Genomic DNA, 12,794 nt, shown 5'->3' with positions numbered 1-12,794 from the left:
CAGAACCTTATAAGGAGAGGCAGAAGTGCACGAGACAACGTGCATGCGGAGAGCCTGAATTCTGGAAAGCGAGATGGTCCAGCTGTTCTGTGGTCCAAGCATGTCCTCAGGTAAAAAATGGAAGGAAATACAAGCAACTTGTGTTATTTCTTTTTAAAGATTTTTATTTATTTATTTATTTGACAGATCACAAGTAGGCAGGGCAGCAGGCGGAGAGAGAGGGGGAAGCAGGCTCTCCCACTGAGCAGAGAGCTCGATAGGGGGCTCGATCCCAGGACCCTGAGATCATGACCTGAGCCGGAGACAGAGGCTTAACTCACTGAGCCACCCAGGCGCCCCAAGGACTTGTGCTATTTTTATACAAATACTGCAAGTTCACAGGATCTTTTCTCTAAAGGATGGATTTAAAAGCTTGTCTATTTCCACCAGAAGACACAAAATCAATGTATTCATTCATTCCTTCTTTCAGGCACTGTTCTGAGTGCAGGGGATAGAGCTGCAATGAAAACAAAACCCCAAACCTCATCTCTTTTAATGCAGCGAGGTCAGGAAAATGCAAAATAAGTTAAGTAAACTACACATGTGTTCACGGGCGAGAAAAGCTCAAGAGGAAGAGGAAATCATGGAGGGTTTGAAAGGAGCTTCAGGTGGGGAGGTGGGCACTGAGGTGTTAAATACGGTGGTCAGGACGGGAGGCTTCAACAAGAAGATGGCTTTCAAACCAAGTCCTGAAGCTGTTGAGGTGGGGAGACCTTCGGACGTTCACTTGGCCACATGCTCAGAAGGGCCCCATTTTGGGATTCATGCTCTGCCCTCCCAGTCTTGAAACTCTTAATAAATTTTGAATAAGAATCCCCACATTTTCATTTTGCACGGGGCCTGCTTCCCGATAATCAGGGGATTAACTTTCCAGGCAAAGAGAATAGGAAAGACCATACCTGGAGTTTTCAAGGAACAAGGAGGTCGGGGGGACCAGAGATGGAGTCAGGACAGGACATGCATCACCTAACACAAGACGGTCCTGAGTTCTGGGCTCTCCCTTCCCGTGAGATACAGAGCAATCTGTGGGCTTTGAGCAGAAGAGTGACACAATACTTTTAAGAGAATTACTGAATTTTATTTAGTAATAGACTATTGATGGCAAGGATGGAATTAAAGGAGACCAGTCGGGAGGCTATGACCCTAAATCAAGTGGGACTTGGCTTGGACCAGAGTATTTTTAGGGGGAAGGTAGTGAGAGGTAGTCAGATTCTGGATGCATTATGGAGGATTTGTCAGATTTTATATAGTATAAGACATTAAAAGAAGAGTCAATGTTGACTCTGAAGTCGGCTCAAATAATTGGAGGGATGGAGTTGCCATTTTTGGAATGCAGAAGGTTCTGAGAGAAGCGAATTTTCCAGGAAGTATAAGGAATTCACTTAGAGATATTTTAAGTTTCAGATGACTACCCTGCCTCTAAGAAGAGATGTTCAGGAGGTCCTCTGTGTCAGGAGTTTGGGGGAGAATCCACACTGACAATGTATATTTAGGAATCATTAGCTCCCATGGATGAAATTTAAAGTCACGGGAGTAGATGAGTCCCACGCAAGTGTGTAGACAGAGAAGCAGGTTAACGTGTGAGTTCTGAGGTGCTCTGTGGTAGAGGTATGAACATGAGGCAGAATCAGCAAAGGGAGTTCCTAAAGTATACTTCATGCATAAAAATTACCATCCTAATAGAGACCAACTAAGAAGACTATCTTTTACTGTGTTGAAAAATAAATGGCATACCTCCCTGCAGATGTTTACAATTTTTTAAACGATTTTATTTATTCATTTGAGAGAGATACAGAGACAGAGCACAAGAAGGGGGAGAGGGAGAAGCAGACTCCCCACTGAGCTGGGGGTCCAACATGGGGCTTGATCCCAGGACCTGGAAATCATGACCTGAGCCGATGGTAGATGCTTAACCATTTGAGCCACCCAGGCACCCCAGATGTTTACAGTCTTAACATCAGTCCAGGCTTTGGTAAGAGCTCCCAATTCACACAACCCACTGCCAGATGATTAACTCAAGAGCGATGAATCCCAAGTCATGGAAATGGCTGATTACTATTACTGTTGTTGTTGTTAATAATTTTAAAAGAAGGGAGAGAGTCTGGATTTGTAGGATGACCAATGATGTCCCCCCACCTGAGGCGATTCCCAGGGCACAGGATTTTGAGCCACTAACACTGGAAAGCCCCAGGCAAGCTGGGATGAGTTGGTCAACCCAACTTAGTGTCCATCTTTTATTCGAATCCAGTCCCGCCTGCCAATTACCTTGGGTTTTCTCCCCTGGAAAAATAGCGTAATGCAAGATGGTTATTAAGACAAAACAAGAATATTGTGTATCAGAATGCCTGACAGTTGGTGGGTCCTGGACCAGCCCGCAATCCTTACATCGGAAGGATGAGAGATTACTCCAACCTTTGTTGTGAAAGAGAGGAGGAGGTAAGAGGATCAACGCTCAGAGACCAGACCCATCGCTCTCCTTTGTTCCTGGTCTTACTGGTCCTTTAGGATCCTCACAAATCCTTATCACTGTTTCTTAAGCACACAAAATGTGACAAGGGGTCTTACAGGAACTAGGAGAATCTGTTTAGGGGAAAGATATGCTAATCTGCGTGTGTTAGAAGTGCTGCTAAACAGAGCCTAAGGGACAATGCATACACCCTTGGATCCCAGGGTGGCTGTTTGGGCTAAGAAAGCTTTGGGAAGGTAACTCCCCGCAGCACTCCAACCTCAGAGTGGTCACACAGGCCTCAGTGCTCCAAGGCCCACGCCCTTCTCCAAAACCTTCCATAGCCCCCAGCACTTCTGTGTTACAGTTTAGCAAAAGCCAGGTGTTATGACTAAGTTCGTGCTCTATGTTAACCCCAAAAGGTAAGTACTCAATAAATAATAGCTATCATTACTACTGGAGGAACAACAGCACGAGGTTACAGCAAACATAGTTAGGGTTCACAATTAGGATCCCGAGTTACAAAGGAACACGAACGTACGTTCATTATGTTCTGTTTAGCACCTTTATCCATTAAGAGGTAGCGGGTCATGACATGAAATACGGAGAACGAGGCCAACACAATATTCGGTTCTGTCATAAACAGTATTTACACCATCATAATCATATGAACACTGGTTATTGACTTCTGACTTGTAGAATGGAACTACAGATAAATTACGGAGAAATTAAACATAGTTTCAAAACAAAGTATGAACTTTTTAAATTATTTATTTTAAGATATTTTATTTATTCATTTGCAAGAGAGAGAAACATCCGAGAGAGCACAAGCAGGGAGAGCGGGAGGCAGAGGGAGAAGCAGGCTCCCCCTGAGCTGGGAGCCGGAAGATGTGGGACTTGATCCGAGAACCTGGAGATCACAACCTGAACAGAAGGCTGAAGGCAGGCGCTTAACCCTCTGAGCCACCCACGCAAGCCAGTGCAAATGTTAATCTGTACTTGGTCAAAGTGCGTCTATAGCTGTCAAAAGCAGGGGAATGAAATCGGGCAAAGAGGGGCTGAAGGCAGGAGAAGTACTAAGATTCTCAGTTCACAGTGGGAAATTAAATACTGTCTCTTATTTGAGGAATAAGAAACTGAGGTGTTTTTTTTTTCCCCACTGTTTAAGGAATTTTTATGAAAGCAAGAATTTTATAATCAACATTATATTTTCTTACTCAATTTAGTTAATTTAGTTTCTTATCAGTTTATTTAAAATGGAAGTGACAAAAACATGGAAGTGACATTCCAAGTGATTCCACAGTAAAGAATTAAACAAAATTTTAAAAAAAAAGGAATGCTTTACATTTTTGTACTTTGCTGAAAATTCTTTTTCTTGGGGTCTATAAACCATTAATTTCTTTTTATGTTTTGCTATTTTTGCTGGGTTTTTGTTTGCTTGTTATTATTAAGTCAGTAAGTAATCTAGGACTAGCATTATAAGAAGTGGCGACTTAGGGGCACCTGGGTGGCTCAGTCAGTTGGGCATTTGGCTCTGGTCATGGTCTCAGGGTGGTGACCCTGAGGCTGACATTGGGCTTGCCACTCGGCATGGAGTCTGCTTGTCCCTCTTCCCCTGTTCCTCCCCTAGGTCTCTGTCTCTAAAATAAATAAAATCTTTTTTTTTTTTTAAGTTGGAATTTTAATGTTTGCTTTAAGATGCCCGACTATAGTAAAGCAACTGAGACTGAGGCTAGAACCATTTGGGAGGGTAGGGAAGTCAGAGTTGATGGAGGTGAGCTAAACCCTCTCCCATCACAGACCAGCACGGTGCTAAGGGGATAAATTTTTAAAATGGTGTGTAAGAGTGTTGTTGAAGTATATGGAGATACCACCACAAGGGGATAAAAAGAAATTATTAAGGTCCTATCTGGGAACAGGACAAGTTGAGGCAGGAGACAGCCCTTGTACAGGAAAAAACATGCATCAGCATTTTCATGATAATATTTTCTGAATCTCTCCCTCCCCACCCCCCATTTGATTTTAAGAATGTGCATTAGTTCCATTTATGAACGTTTAAAAATAAAAAAAAAACAAAGAATGTGAAAATGGTTGCCCGTTCAAAATAATGTTTTTAAAGGATATTAAGTGTTTACAGGCCTTCAGCTTTTCATAAAACTGGGCTCTTCCAGAGTGACTGACTCATTCTTTGGATATGCAAAAAAGAAAAACAACAAATTTTACCCCACCCAGTCCCTCCTTCATTCTGAAGCTAGGCCATTAGCTCTCCAGCCACTGAAAACTAGACTCTCACACTTTTGACTGTACTTAGAACTACTTAGATAAGACGAGTCCGCCAGCCATTGGGTGCACCTCAGGACTCATCTGCTTGGCCGTCAAAACAGAGTATCACAGCCTGGGTCAGGCAGGGGGCACTTAACACAACAGAAATGTATTTCTCGTGAGGCAGAACCAAGGTATAGACAAGGCATCCCATCTGGAGCTTGGGGTCTTCTTCGAACTCATCCAGGTTGTGGCAGAATTCAGTTCTTTTCTGTGGTTGGGCTGAGGTCCCTGTTTTCTGGCAGCTGAGTGTCTCTCTGGGCTCTGGCTGCCCACTCTCGGGGTTCAGCCACATGACCCCTCAGTCGGCCATCCACCAGCGGGAGATGGGGCTTTCGGGAGGCCTTCTCTGTTGAAGTTTCGATGACGTCATGAGGATGGGGCCCTCGTGATGGGATTAGTATCCTTGTAAGAAGAGGAAGAAATGCCTCCCTCTCTAGACCCGCTGTCTCTGTCTCTCCGTCTCTGCCCTGCGAGGACACAGTGAGGAGGTGACCAGCTGCAAGCCAGGAAGAGAGTCCTCACCAGAACCTCACTGCGTCCGGCACTCTGATCTCAACCTCCAGAACTGTGAGAATTAAATGTCTGCTGCTTAAGCCACTGAGTCTATGGTCTTCTGTTTCGGTGGCCCAAGTGGACTGAGACAGGCCTTCAGTGTGGATCTAGCTGGTATTTCCTTGGAACTACATGCAAATTGTATATTCTTGGCATTGATACCCCAAAAGTGATGCTGTGTTCTTCTAACAACAGCCAACAGGACGTCCACAGTGTTCATTTGTCCCAGTACTGGTGGTGGCCTAACATTTATAAGATATGTCTGTCAGCATTCTCTGTGGTGAAATTAACTGAGGGCTATTTGGTATGAATCTCCAAACAATTAGCATGCAGTCTGTGCGGAGACCACTTAGAAATGATGTCAACCTTCTGTTCCTCGGCAAACATTTACCGAGCCGTTGTGACATCCACTAATGAATATTACCTGGATCAATTATTACTCTAATGATTGCAAGGTGCTTCTAATTCTAATCATTCCCTTTATAATACTAGTTAGCATTACACTGTGCCTGGGAGTCTTCTCTTCTCTTCTCCCCCATTTATTTATTTATTTGTGGGTTTATTTATAGCAGTACGGACTCCTGGGCTTCTGCTTTACTGAGCGGATTGTGTTTGCTACTATTATTATTTGTTTGATGCTCAATTGCCCCAGTTTTAGCCAGGGTAAGCTCCCATAAGCTGTTTATTACGTCCTTATGGCATACCCCTTATTATTCTTTGAACAATTTTTACTTTCTGGCACAAAAATATCTCCGAAGCTCACACTGCACTTGTTTTTTCCGGATCTGGAATCAGCCATTTATCCAAAGATCCCCTGCGCCCTTCAGTGGGAAACAGTATTTAGAAACCAAGAGCTGGACACTGGTTATACTCATTGCTACTGGGATACTTCTAGACCCTCACTGGAGACAGAGCTAAAAGTACATGACCATGCACACACTGCCTATAAGTGCATGTCCACCTCAGTCTGTCTACACGTACGGATATGAGTTCACAAACATTTCCGACTCAAAACCAACACACAGCATTTCCTCCAGCCTTTGCTTTTCCGTGTTTTAATTCCCTTTTCAGATTCTGAGAAACCTGGATTCCATTACTCTCAATATGTTTGCTTTTTCAGCCAATTCCCCAGTGATAACCCAACTCCTCACCACTCACACAGTCCCCTTTGGCCGTGGCCCTGGCAGTCCCAGCCACACGGGCTGAGCCACTGACCCCCGTCCCACCAAACATACCAACCACGAAAGGTCAAGTCCTCAGCCCTAGACGTCCCGGCCACACGAGCTAATTCTTTGGCCCTGGCACCACCAATCTTGCCAGCTGATTCCTCATTCCCAATTCCACAGACCACATCGAGGACACCAATCAAAAAGATAACTTCTGGGGCGCCTGGGTGGCTCAGTGGTTTAAGCCTCTGCCTTCGGCTCAGGTCATGATCTCAGGGTCCTGGGATCGAGCCCCACATTGGGCTCTCTGCTCAGCGGGGAGCCTGCTTCCCCCTCTCTCTCTGCCTGCCTCTCTGTCTACTTGTGATCTTTGTCTATCAAATAAATAAAAATCTTTAAAAAAAAAAAAAAAAAAAGATAACTTCTCAGAAAACCCAGAGTGCTGCCATGATTAAACCTGTTTACTACCTGGGGCACGTGAGTGGCTCAGTGGGCTAAAGCCTCTGCTTTCGGCTCAGGTCATGATCCCAGAGTTCTGGGATCAAGCCCTGCATCGGGCTCTCTGCTCAGCGGGGAGTCTACTTCCCTCTCTCTCTCTCTCTCTGCCTGTCTCTCTGCCTACTTGTGATCTCTCTCTGTCAAATAAATAAATAAAATCCTTTAAAAAAATTGTTTACTACAAAGAAAAAGACCTCAGTGAAGCAAGGTAGCTAACCCAGAAATACACCTAAATATCCACGCATTTTAGTCCATAATAAAGGTGTCATTTCTGATTAGTGGATTTATAGGTAATCTAGTCAGTAAAATAGGGGAGGGGAAATAAGAGAATTGTTAGAAAAAATAAGGCTGGGTTTATAGTTTATGCCAACATTAATTCCAGATTTATCAAAATTTTTTAATAAATCCATACAGGGGCCCCTGGATGGCTCAAATGGTTAAGGATCTCTTGATTTTGGCTCAGGTCAAGCACGATCTCAGGTTCATGAGTTGGAGGCCCGTGTCAGGCTCCTCCCTCAGTGCAGAGTCCACTTAAAAGTCTCTCTCCCTCCCTCTGCCGCCCCACTCACCTACATACTCACTCTCTCTCTAAAAAATAATAAATTAAAATTTAAATTTAAAAATACATCCATACAATTTGTGAATAAAGCGTGAGTAATTTGTATTAGATCCCGGAGCAGAAAAGGCTTTTCCAAGAAGGACACCAAGCCAAGAAGCTCTAAAGGCAGAAGTTTGATAAATGTAACCACACAAAAGTATAAATTCATGAAATTTCTCTTTGATCAATCAATACAGCCTAAAAAGCATTGACAAACCAGGAAAAAGATATTTGTTGTACAGGAGAGCAAACTGCTGATATCCTTATTTACATAAAGCTTTTAGAAGTAGACACAAAACATTCAAATAAAAAGGTAGATGGATAATTCTCAGGCTTACACAAAGGTAAAGCAATGAGAGCCAAGATGAGGGGATGCAGTGTTGCTCCCATGAAACCGGAAGGCAGGCCAGCAGCTTGGAGCCACAGAGGCTGTGAGCTCCGTGGGTTCCCTCCAGAGCTGCAGGGCACAACAGCCCCCTATCTTTGTGGCTGGTATGAGACATGCTCATTCTTGCATAGTGTCATGGAGTAAAGGTGTAAATTCACGAACTCTTTCTCGAAGAAAAGCTGGTCATTTATTTCAATATTTAAAAGGTACAGACCTGGGCGCTTCAGTCGGATAAGTGTCTGCCTTCAGCTCAGGTCATGATCCCAGAGTCTTGGGATGGAGTCCCATTCAGGCTCTTTGCTCGGCGGGGAGCCTGCTTCTCCCCCTGGTTGTGTACTTGTGCTTTCTCTCTCTCTCTCTCTGGCAAATAAATAAATAAAATCTTTTCTTAAAAAAATTTTTAAAAGCAAAACAAAGAACTGTGCATACGGTAGAAACCTTTTTGTATTAACAAAAGTTTACATAAAGAGATGAATACAGATTTGCAGCTACTCATAGATTTTTCTTTCCTAACGTACAGAGGCTACTTCAAGGCCATCTGAAACACCAAACACAGCAGTAAGGCAATACACTTATTCTGATCTTTGCCTCAGAGCTGGGTTCTTTTGGACTGAGAAATTTAACTGTGGGGGGCAAGGTTGAGCAAGGACAGTTTTTTTGTTTAAGATTTTATTTATTTATTTGAGAGAGAGCGCGCGCACACACACACAAGTAGGAGGAGCAGGCTCCCTGCTCAGCAAGGAGGCCAATGTGGGGCCTCGACCTCAGGACCCTGAGATCACGACCTGAGTCGAAGGCAGACGCTTCACCAACTAAGTCATCCAGGCACCCCAGCAAGGATAGTTTTTATCTCTTGCAATTTGAGGTACAATCCAGAGATGCCTCAAATACTGGATTTTATCTGTTCTATCTGGTCTGCTTGAAAATAAGTTAGCTAGGGAGTCTGGGTGGCTCAGTCAGTTAAGCGTCTGCCTTCAGCTCAGGTCACGATCCCAGAATCCTGGGATTGAGTCCCAGGTCAGGATCCTTGCTCTGCAAGGGGCCTGCTTCTCCCTCTACTTCTGTCTCTCATGCATACAAAAAAAATCTTTTTTAAAAAATGAGTTAGCTCTTGCCTGGACTCATCTCTTTTAATTCAGGTCTGCAATTCCTTTAATCCATAAATCTGAAGCCCAAAAAGCTCTGAGAACCAAAGTTTTCTGTAACTCTATGGTAGTGAAACTTGACCTAAATTGATGTGAGCTATTTCTTTATCCTTCTTAGTGTGAAAATAATGAGACACCTCACTGCAGAAATAGGAATGTGTTTGATTTGGGGCATTTTGTACTATACAGTATATGCCCTCTTAACTTTCTAAATTTAGAAAAATCCTGAATCCTCAAAAGCATCTAGCTCCAAAGTGTTTGGACCTGTACCTTGCTAAAAGCAGCAAGCAGCTGCTAACTCACCCTAAAATTTTGGTTCTGTCCAACTTAGGACGGAGTTGGAAAGCTCTTTCTTTCTGGAAGTTCTTCTTCCAGTTCTTTCCAACTTTCCAACTTTTCCCATAATTACAGGCTCAAGAGGAATCTCTGTTTGCCTCCCTGGTTCTCCCAGGAAGCGTTTTACCAACTATATTCCCTCCCCTACCTCCCCCAACACCACCACTGTGGCAGGGATTCACCTCACGGACTGCTAAACCAATGCTACATATTTGGGATTTTTATTATGGCGGCCCGCCAGTCCTGGTTCTAATTTTTTTTTTTTTTTAAGAGGGAGAACACATGAGCAGGGGTGGAAGGCAAAGGGAGGAGGGAGTGGGAGAGAGAGCATCTTCAGCAGGTCCCTTACTCAGCATGGAGCTGACATGTGGCTCAGTCTCTCAACCCTGAAATCATGACTTGAGCAGGAACCAAGAACCAGATACTTAATGAACTGAGCCAATCAGGTGCCCCTCCTGGTCCTAATTTCTATATATTTAGAAGAGTCTAAAATGCTATAACACCAAATGAAATGGCTCAAGCAAAGTAAATCCTTACTTCTCGCCCATGGGACTTTTCTGCAGAAGCTAGTCCAGGTTAGCAAGAAGCTCTCTTCCATGCAGGGACCCAGGCTGACGGTAGGTCTGCCACCCAAGGTCACCCTGGTCATCACCACTCCAGCTTGCGAGCAGCGCGAAAGGCAAGAGCAGGCAGTTGCACAGGTCAGGTCTGGAGAGAGCACACCTCACTTTCGTTTACATTCCATTAGGGAGAACTCACTCACAAGAGCCAACCTAACTAGAAGAGAATTTAAGAAACATAGTGTAGTTGGACAGTCCCTGTGAACTTCCACTGATGCGCAGCAAAACATTTCTGACCATGTTCAAGCTAGCCAGGAATGAGTCTGGCTAGACTGCTGTTTGGGATTTTTAGGGATATGGAAAGGAGGGGACCCATGGTCATCTGCTAAGGGCAGGGGATGACGTTAGGGAAAATCTAGAAGAGAGTGAAATGAGAGCAGTCATGGTGCGTGAGGAATATGAACAGAGGTGGAAGAGAAAGCTGTTGGAGCTATTACTAGCTGCTCCTCCTTTGTTAAAACCTCCAAATGTTGAAAAGCCAATAGTAGAGACCTCTGTCCTAAACCTCATTCTATTCTCTCTTCATGTGATTTTAAATACCATCCATATGTCTTCCGTTTCCAAAAGTGTATCTCAAGCTCAGACCTGGGAGCCAGGCTCTTACAGCAACTCTTTATCTTCCAGATATCTAAAGGGCACCCCCAAATAAGGTACAGCTGGAGAGACTGGCTAGTTGTTCCCCAAATTCTCTTCACCTCAAGCAGCCAGCTAATCATTTCCCAGCTTCCCACACAATGAGATGAAGCCATGGAGCCTGGCAGATCAAAAGTAGAAAGGGCTTAGATTCATGAATAAATGTATAAAACATTTCCACTGAAGACCCACATTGAACTGTTTTGTGAACAAGAAAAGAAAACTCTACTGTGTTCAGCCATTCCTATTTTAAGTCATTTGTCCAGCAGCAGTTAGCCTACCCAGACTACAGGTGTCTAAATCTGAACTCGACTCTCCTACCCCAAATCCTTCCCCCACCCATCTCCTCTACCTTGATAATTCATGCTTTTCTCCATTCTGATGCTGAGAACAGAAGCTTTCATTTCTTTCTTTTCCTTACCCACACATTCAGTCCACAAGCAAGGGCTCTTTGTTCTCTATTATTCAGTTTTGCTAAAATAACAAACAAACCCAAACTCACAGTGAGTCACAATAAATATTTATGCCTCACACACAAGCCTGCAGGCTGGCTGTGACTGAGCTAGGAGGCTTCGCTAACCTTGGTTGAGTTCACCCCAGTTCAGCTCCCGATTGCAAAGCAGGTTTGGATCTGCCAAGCCATGTGTCTCATTCTGGGACTCAGAGTCAAGAAGCAATGCTTTCCCAAAACATGCTCTTTTTTTCACGGTGGGAGGGGCGGAAGCAGGAAAGAGATGACAGAAATTTCCCATGCCTCATTGAAATCTCAGTCACAATCTGTGATTTCCTTGTTTTTATTGCTAGTTTCCCCTATTAAAATGTAAGCTCCATTAGTGCCTGGACTCTAGTAGGCACTTCTGTGTTTATTAACGTTAAGTGAGAGCATTCTGGAAAACTGGTTTGAGGCTAGGTTGCTAAGGATCTTGTGATGCAATGTGTGAAAGTCTGCACTTCTCTCAAATGCATTAGTGAGCCATCAAAGAGGTCTGCTTTAGAAAGGTAACAACTAAGGTAGTTGGGTGATGGATTCTAAAAGAGAAACCAGCTCAGAGGTTACTGTAATAGTCCAGATCAGAGGATACTTAAGCCTAAACTAAGGCAGAGAGACTAGTAAGGAGACTTTTGAGGTCTCATCATCAGCAATCAGCAATAATAACATTTATTAAGTGTCTACAGTAGGCCCAGACTCTGTGCTATCTTCGTAACAGGCAAGCAGAGTAGGTGCAGTGCACCAAACCTGCATATGCAAGGGTAAAACACAGCTGAATAAATGGCTGTTCCGGGATTCTGATTCCCAAGCCCACATTTCTAGCTCAGGTAATACTTAATACTTAAATGCATAAAGGTGAGGGCATCCAGAGGGAAGGGGAGAGGGACGCACTTAAAACACGAGAAAACTGGGGACGTTGGTGCCTTGCGGGGCTGGTTCTTCCCGCTGAGTTTACGGACGGCAGAAACAAGCTCGAGCGCTCAGGCCGACCCCGCCTGCACGCCGTCAGGACCTCACCGCCTCAAGCCCGCTCCAGCGCCGGACTCGAAGGCGTACCTGGGCTTGTGAACACTCTCAGAGGTCTGTGGGTCCCCGAGGCGGTGCGGACTCGCTCCCACGGAAAGAGCCGTGAGGCGGGCGCCAGTGAAGCCGGCCGGCGGGAGCCGCGGGCGAGGGTGGGTGCGGGCGTCTCGCGGGCTGGGCTCCCTTCCGGCTCTCCGCAAAGTTGGCTACAACAGTACTTATGAGCTGGGGAAACGGACACGCCCCAACATCTCTAAATCCTCTCACTTGGCGAGAGCAGCAAGCGACCCTACGGGCCTTCCCCGCCCCGGAGAGCAGAGAAAACGAACCCAACCCACCCTGTCCCCCGGAGCTGGGGCGCTACCACTTCCGCGTACTGGTCGCGCAAGCCGCGCATGCGCCTACAAGCAAGCTACGGTAGCCCTGCTAAGGACAAATTATTGACGTGCAAACCCGATCCTAAAAGTATGAAGAGACTGGGGTGATTTAGGAGGCCACGGAGGCATTTACGGAAGGGAACTGATACATGGATTTG

The 12,794-nt window shown here is 44.9% G+C and overlaps 1 protein-coding gene across 3 annotated transcripts in view; it reads right to left on the bottom strand.

Annotated features, from left to right (window-relative positions):
• The window catches only part of RXRG (retinoid X receptor gamma), a 210,885-nt gene extending 198,239 nt beyond the window's left edge, over positions 1-12,646 (bottom strand). For 2 of the 3 annotated variants that reach the window (XM_045081188.1, XM_045081189.1), the window contains exons 1-2: positions 12,293-12,646; positions 8,227-8,372 (exon numbers count right to left, since the gene is read on the bottom strand). The gene's annotated coding sequence lies outside the window, so the exon portion shown is untranslated. Of the gene's footprint in view, positions 1-8,226; positions 8,373-10,030 lie in introns of all 3 variants that reach the window. The other variant, XM_045081190.1, reaches the window with a different exon arrangement.
• Positions 12,647-12,794: the final 148 nt, after the last annotated feature.

The sequence above is a fragment of the Mustela putorius genome, unplaced genomic scaffold (assembly GCF_011764305.1).
Source record: "Mustela putorius furo isolate JIRA1106 unplaced genomic scaffold, ASM1176430v1.1 tig00000508_pilon_pilon_pilon, whole genome shotgun sequence".
Lineage (NCBI taxonomy): Eukaryota > Metazoa > Chordata > Mammalia > Carnivora > Mustelidae > Mustela > Mustela putorius.
Note: the sequence above shows the minus strand (reverse complement) of the source record. Positions and strands in the feature narration are given on the sequence as shown.